Here is an 8,538-nt window from a genome sequence, read left to right as displayed (position 1 = left end):
TATTATAGCTTCCGCATTTCCCATCATAAGTATTTTTTTGTGTTTTGTTTTTCAATTTAATTATAGTTCTTCGTAGTTGCTTCCACACTTTGGATTGTTTTTTGTTCACATCTTTGGAAACATTCTGCCGATCTAATTTGTGCTTTGTGCGAGACGAAGAGGTACAATATGTGAGGAGTGAAACACGAGATTTGTGAGTTGACAATGGTCCTGAACGTATTATGGCCCGTTTATTTAATGGGCATAATCAAGAAATTGCTGATAGTTTGAAGATGTATCATTACGTGGATTTTTTAGGAGATGGTGCACCAAGCCATCAAATTGGAGAGACAATTGAAGAAAATGAATAAGATGCAAATACATCAAAGGATGCCACAACCGAAAAACATGTCAAAGCCGCAAACTCCCTCAACAACTAGTAAGGGAAAATAATATGCCATTCCTGCATTGCCACACTCAAAGGGTATGACATCTTCTCCAAATAATGGATCAATTACTCGCACGCGTGAGTTATTTTGTTTTAAGTGTCAGGGATGATGACATTTTGCCAATCAATGTCCTAACAAGAGGAGCATGATCATCACTTCCACCGGAGATTATGTATCCGAATCCGATGAGGACATGGAGGAGACTGAAGAGATCAATCCGAAGGAGGATAAGTGCATAACCAACCGTGGACTAACGTTGGTGACCTTGCGAGCTTTAAGTACCTTTCCCAAAGGTGTCAAGGACACAGAACAACGGGAGAACTTATTCCATGGGATATGCAAGGTAGGAGAAAAGGTATGTAGCTTGATCATTGATGGAGGTAGTTGCACTAATGTTATAAGTGACCTTGCAGTTAAGAAGTTGGGTTTGAAAACCCTTGTTCATCCAAAGCCGTATAAGTTACAATGGTTGAATAACTGTGTCGAGATCAACATTATCAAACACGTGGATTTGAAGTTTGAGATTCAAGGCTACAAAGACAAAGTGATGTGTGACATAGCCCCGACGCAAGCTTGCCATGTGTTACTAGGACGGCCTTGGCAGTTTGACAAAAAGGTACTTCATGATGGATATAGTAATAGGTACACTTTCTCCCATATTGGAAAACCTATTACTTTGAATCCATTGAGTCCGAGAGACGTCAATGAGGATCAAAACTATTTATACAAATAATATGCGGCGGAACAAAACGAGAAGAGAACTCAAAAGAATGGCAAGAAAGTCATTGCAAGCAAAGATGATGAGAAAAATAAGTTCATTTCAAAGACCCTTGACCCACATAAAATTGTAGAGCAGCTTTCCTTTCAAAACTCTTTCAATCCCTCTTCTAAAAATACCAAACACTCAAATTTCAAAAGCACGAGTGGTGTGAGTAAGAGAGATGCCAACAGATCTTCTATACATGAGAATGTGATTACTAACTTATTTGTTAGTAGGAAGGAGATCAACCAAATGGAAAAGGGAGTACATTGTTTGCTAATATTCCCTACGCCTTCATATTTGTCTCATCAAGATGGTAATGTTCTTACCTCTAGCATTGTAAACTTGGTGCAAGATTATGAAGATGTGTTACCCGAAAAAGTACCTTGTGGGTTGCCTCCAATTCGAGGAATTAAGCATCAAATTGACTTTATCCCATGATCTCTCTTCCAAACCGACCAAAATATAGAGCCAATCCGGATGAGATAAAGGAAATCAAAAAACAAGTTGATGAGTTGTTGAGCAAAGGATAGGTTCGCGAGAGTCTCAGTTCTTGTACGGTGCCTGTACTTTTGGTGCCAAAGAAAGATGGATGATGGAGGATGTGTGTTGACTGTCGTGCTGTCAATGCAATTAAGGTAAAATATTGTCACCCAATTCCTCGATTAGATGATATATTAGATAATTTGAGTAGCTCAACGATCTTTTCCAAAATTTATTTGAAAAGTGGGTATCTCCAAAATTCTTATGAATCAAGGTGATGAATGGAAAACACCTTTAAAACCTCGTTTGGTTTACTTGAATGCCTTGTTATGCCATTTGGACTCACAAATGCCCCGAGCACTTTTATGAGGTTTATTAACCATATATTGAGGAATTTTATTAACAAATTTGTTGTTCTATTTTTTGATGATATACTCATTTATAGTCAATCTATTGATGCACACACAAAACATGTTAATGACGTACTTGATGTTCTTCGAAAGAAGAAGTTGTTAGTTAACCGCAAGAAGTGCGTCATTTGTGTTGAAAAATGCAACTTCCTTGGTTTTATTGTAGAAAAAGATGAGATTAGCGTGTATGAAAGCAAAGTGAAGGTAATTCAAGAATGGGCTACACCAATGAGCGTGAAGGATGTTCGGAGCTTCCATGGCTTTGCAAGCTTCTACTGAAAATTTGTGCAAAACTTTAGCGCTATTGCCTGCCGCCCCACTAACCGCCATCACGAAAAAGGATGATAAGTTTGAATGGGGAAGTATTCAACAAGATGCTTTTGATAAATTGAGAAACAAGCTCACACAAGCACCTATCCTTGTTTTATCCGATTTTTCAAAATATTTTGAGGCTGAATGTGATGCTTCTTGTGTAGGGGTTGAAGTTGTTGTAACTCAAGACAAAAGACACGTGGCCTACTTTAGTGAAAAGTTACATGGTGCAGCCCTCAACTACTCCACATACCACATGGAACCTTATTCCTTGGTTCATGCTCTCCAAACATGGCAACATTACTTGCGCCAACGTGAGTTTATTGTCCATACCGACCTCAAGTCCTTAAAGTACATCAAATCCCAGAAAAAGTTGAGTCCAAGATGTTATGTAACTTCCCAATGTCCCACATAGAAAAATAGATAAAAATAAAATAAAATGGGGGCATTGGCTCCTATAAATTAACCCTTTTGGGTCTTGTTTTAAAACATGACAACGAGCATTTGTTTCTCCTTAGTAACTGGAAAGAGTGAAATTGAGATTTGATGAGTTATTGTAGGATACTTTGAAGAGTAAATTTGCCACGAAGACTAACCGCTTGATTATGAAGATGGATCTATACTCTTTGAAGATGGATGAAGGAGGTAATATAATTGACCATACTAACAAGTTTAATGAGCTAGTATGTCGACTGTTGAATCTAGAAGAGGAAATTAAAAAGAAAGAGCAAGCGTTGCTCTTGTTAGCTTCATTGCCCAAATCCTACAAGCCGTTAGTGCAATCAATGTTAGTTGGGAAAATATATTGAAATTGAATGAGACGATAACGGTTTTGAAGGAAAATGACAAGATAATGGAAAATGAATGTGCTTCAAAGGAGAGTCAAATACTACTTGTGGGGAGTTCTGAAAGAGGGAGGAACATGAAGAGTGACCGTGCTGGAAGATTGAAATCTCGACTGAGAGATTACAGCTCTATTGAGTGTCATTATTGTGGAGGGCTTGGTCATATTCAAAATCATTATCGACTTTTTAAAGAAGACTTGAGAAGTCTGAGAAATTTGAAGGGTAATTTGAAAGTTGATAACTCTGTGAACATGGTCAGTTTTGAAGGTGAACTACTTCTTTTAAATAAAAATCCTTTTGAGAATTCTAATTGGGTGATGGATTCTGCTGCCAATATCCATATATGCAAAGATCAAGCTTTATTTGATACTTTGCATACAAAGGGAGATTTTGGCTATATCAATGTGGGTAATAAAATGAAGCAGCTAATTGAAGGCATTGGAAGAGTTCGCTTGAAGCTCCATAATGGTAATGTCAAAATACTTTTTAATGTGAGGTATGTGCCTATTGTTGGAGCTAACGTTATTTCGTTGGACGAGTTGGCTTGACATGAACATAGATTTGTTGGCACTAAAAATCTATGCAAAGTGTACAAGGTGTCAGCTTAATTATGCAAGGGAGGAGAAAACAAAACAACATATATTATCTAGATGGATGCGCCTTGCGAGAAAATGTGGAGAGCAGCAATAATAAGAAAAATTAGAAAATTGAGAAGAGAGTTAATTTTTCCGACAGGGTTGGAAGATGGATGATTTGTTGTGTAACTTCCCAATGTCCCACATATGAAAATAGATACAAGAAAAAAAAAAAGGGGGCATTGGCTCCTATAAATTGACCCCTTTGGGTCTTATTTTAAAACACGACAACAAGCCTTTTTTCTCTTTAGTAACTAGAAAGAGTGAAATTGAGATTTGGTGAGTTGTTGTGAAGGGTTTTTTGTCCGTGCAAAAATTGTAATAAATATTTTAGTGGATTATCCAATTTTTGAGATCGTGGATGTAAGTCTGTTGTAAGACCGAACCACGTTAAATTCTCATGTCTTATTATTTTGGTTTTCTCTCTATTCCCTTGTCTGGTTTCCCAACACAAGACACATCCGGTAGATATCTTTCATCGATACCTTCCCGTACATTGTCAAGTACAAGAAAGGAAAAGATAATGTGGTAGCCGATGCACTCTCCCGAAGGTACACTCTTGTTGCTAACCTTGAATCTAAATTGTTAGGATATTCCTACTTGAAAGATTTATATGCAAACGATTTGGATTTTTCTGAAATTTTTGCTAGGTGTCTTAAGCATGCTTACGATAAGTATCACTTGTATGATGGGTACCTAATTTGTGAAAATCAGTTGTGCATTCCAAGTTGTTCACTAAGGCATTTATTGATTTCTGAGGCACATTTAAGAGGATTAATGGGTCATTTTGGGATTTCAAAGACTTTGAACTTGTTAAAATAACATATTTTTTGGCAAAAAATGAAAGTTGATGTAGAGAAGGCTATTCGAAAATGCACCAGTTGTTTATCTTCCAAGTCAACTTCTCAACTCATGGTTTTTATACCCCCCTCCTAATTTTTGAATCCCCTTGGGTAAATATTTCTATGGATTTCATCTTAGGATTGCCTAGAAGTAGAAGTGTAAAATACTCGATTTTTGTGGTTTTTGATCGGTTTTCAAAGATGGCTTATCTTATACCATGCACTAAAGCCACTGATGCCTTACAAGAAGCAAATTTGTTTTTCAAAGAAGTTCTTAGATTGCATGGTATTTCGAAAACCATTGTTTCTGATCGTGACTCTAGATATCTAAGTTACCTTTGAAAAAATTTGTGGGCTAAATTGGACACAAAATTGCTATTTTCAACTTCACATCATCCATAAACAGATGGCCAAACGAAATGTAGGTAGTTTACTGCGTACCTTAGTTCAAGAGCACACTACAAAAAAAATAATATATTTGTAACGGAATTCCGTCCCTAAAGTTCACTTAGCTAACGTAATTCTATTCCTAATTCCGTCTCTAATGTCATTAGTAACGGAAAAAGTAGATTTATAGAAAAAAAGTTTTGTTACAAAAATGATTTTTTCTTGTAGTGGCACTTGAAATCTTGAGAAGAATTCTTACCGCATGCTGAGTTTGCTTACAAAAATATAAATCCTATTAGTTTCCACCCCCGAGTGGATCTAAAATCCTTTAAAGTGAGTAAACTCTCCGCAATATTGGCACTTTTTTCGCTAACACTCAACTCACTTTTCTTTTTTCATTATCAAATTGCCAAGGACGCCCAAGTTAAATGTGGCAAGCTTGCATATGGACTACATCGCACGTTACATTGTTGTTGTACTTGTGGATGTGGAAGTCAACTTCAACTTGCTTATTCACCTTTAACTCACCACCACTATTCAACCATTGTAGGCGATATGGCTTCGGGTGCGGCTTCATCTCAAACTCATACTTCTTCGCAAACGCCTCACTAATCACATCTGTACAACTACCATTATTAATAATCATACTACAAATGTTGTCTTAGATCTTGCAACGACAATGAAAGATTTCTCTTTGCATTTTCCCTCATTTGGTTTGGCTAGTGTACTCAAGGCTCGCAATGTCACTGCCGTAACCTGATTGTACTCGTCATTGGATAGAGTAGCTCCAGGAATATCCTCTAAAGTGGGCATGCTATTATGGTCAAATTCAACCTCATCATCAGTTATTACCTCGCCAGATTCGGTAAGAATCATCAAAAGCTTGTTAGCACATTCGGATGCATAATGCCCCTTGCCTTGCCATTAGAAACAAGTAATATATCGGTTCCATGTATGCTTGGTAGCGACAACTTCCTACAACTTCGATTTTGGTGTGTCAAGATTTGGCTCAAACTTTTTCTTTTCGAAATCGAGTGCTTTGTGTGGTCCCAGGGCAAGTGTTGTCCGATGTGAACTTTGGAGCAGCCTTTGTGCTCCGATTGCATGACTTGTTGTCCGGAGTTTGCATCTCAATTGCTTCTCAATCTTTATGGCACGTTGTAACAACCCCTTGATGTTGAAATAATGATGTAACTCTAGGGAGTCTTGAATATCTCTATGGAGTCCTGTCATTAATTTGGCCATCGTAGCTTTCTCATCCTCCACTATGTCAGCCCTTATCATAGCCGTTTCCAACTCTTTATAATATTCCTCAACCATGCGGGAGCCTTGCTTAAGTTCTTGCAGTCTCTGGTAAAACTCTCGTTTATACCAAGACGGTATAAACCTTTTTCTCATTGCTCAGCGCCCCCAATGTCATGGACCGAATTGATCAATTACACAAGACACAGAATAAACTACTAAGAGGAACTAACTAATAAAACAAGCAGAAAGAACAAGCTACTAAACAGAACTGATTACGCAAGAAAAATGAACGAATTAACTAAACGGAACAAATAAAGTGAGAAAAAGGATAATCGAAATAGAAGCAAACCTAAGTAGGTACTAACGTAAGCACGACCCTACGAAAGGTGGTTTGGAGAACTTGATGGACTACATGTTGTCATCAATCATTAACTCGACCTCGGCTCCTTCGGTCATAGATATCCTCTTCCAAGTCAAATTCATCAAGCAACTCTTTGGTAGCATCCCGTCTTCCACGTCCTTGGATATATGTAGGCCTTGGACTAGTATGACCCCTTTCGCCAAAATCATCAACTTGGATAGGTCGATTTGGTAGAACACTTGTTGAGCCCATAGGTTTCTTGCCAAGGTGGATTTCTTCATGTCTAGCATCACTATGACTTTCCCTTTCTACAAGAGTAGAAACCTTATCTAAAACCTCAATGAGTTTCTTTTCCATATTTTGATCAACCTTCCTTAACAAGGCCTCCGTATAAGCCTTCATCAGAGCATCCACAACATCATCTATGTCATCTCGAATATGATCTACTTGACTCCGTAGGTCATGTATCTCTCGACCTTGCTGATCCACTCGAGATGTCATGCTATCCATCTTTCCGCATAACTCATCTTTAATATCTCGCATATCCTTGCTTTGCTTATCTATTGCAGCCAAGATATCATCCAACGAAGCCATACCTGCACCAAAACAAACTAATATATGTATATTGAAAGTTAGTCCTCACACCCTCCCCCCCCGTCTCGCACACTTGTGTATACCTCTTGATAACTGGGTAGAGTTTCCAAGCTCTTAAAGTGTACCTTGATGGAGTCGTAAAGGTGGAACCTGAGTGACGTACGTGTTTAAAGTGGACAAAAAACTTTAAACACGATTCAATCAAAGAATGTTCAAGATAGTTTCAATCATGCAATGCAAAGAACCAAGCTCATTCATTTAGGGACGGATGATCCATAAATGCCGGAACTATGCTAGTCAACAACAAACACAAGCTGATTTAGATCTCAACAACCACCAAATAACCACAATACTCAACCCCTTTTAAAATGTGTCAAACGAATATGACAAGCACGAAATCGATCCAAACTTAAAAACCTAAAACTGAATAATCAACGTCAATTAAAAATTCACAAAAACTAATTAATATATCTTTTACTCCACTTCACAAGCTTTCCAATGACATATCATACGTGTAAAATGGAGCTCGTATGAGAAAACTAGATTATCGACAAAAATTGCTCCAGTCCTCCTATTTGATTTTTTTTTTGATCTTTTGTTTTTTCGCAACAAATTTATATTTTTAATTTTTTCACGGCAATATTCCGAGGCCTAAGAAAAATAATAATTCATCAATAACTCCTTACACTTTCCCAACAACATCCAACTCAAAATTAATTCAACCTCACTTTTAGCAACAACAAACTCAACAACCTACAAACTTTCAAAAATCAAACAAGACAAAAATTGAGAAACTCAAACAAGAACAAACTGCCAAAACTCAAGAAAGAGCATGAAGTGTACAATTAAAATCACTCGTCAACAAAGTCACAAGCGTGAGTTCATATGATGCATATGGATGTATGGTGCATATTGTACACTAGGAAGCATAGAAGATAAAATCGTCTACACTAGAAGGCCAAGCAAAGACAAAACTTGAGATCAAATTTACGTCAAGTATATGCAATAAAAAGCCCAATTAAGCAACTAGAGGAATGAATAAAAAGAAAAGATATCAAAGGAAAATTTTTTTTTGGAATTTTTAATGTAAAGATAGTGTCAATTGATCAAAATGCTCTGATAAAAAAAAAAAATTAAATATTATATGTCATGGACTGAATTGATCAATTACACAAGACATGGAATAAACTATACTAAACGGAAAAAACTAATCAAGCAAGTAGAAATAACAAGCTA

This window comes from Andrographis paniculata, unplaced genomic scaffold (genome assembly GCF_009805555.1).
Source record: "Andrographis paniculata isolate CXL003 unplaced genomic scaffold, ASM980555v1 Contig22END, whole genome shotgun sequence".
Classification (NCBI taxonomy): Eukaryota; Viridiplantae; Streptophyta; class Magnoliopsida; order Lamiales; family Acanthaceae; genus Andrographis; species Andrographis paniculata.
Note: the sequence above shows the minus strand (reverse complement) of the source record.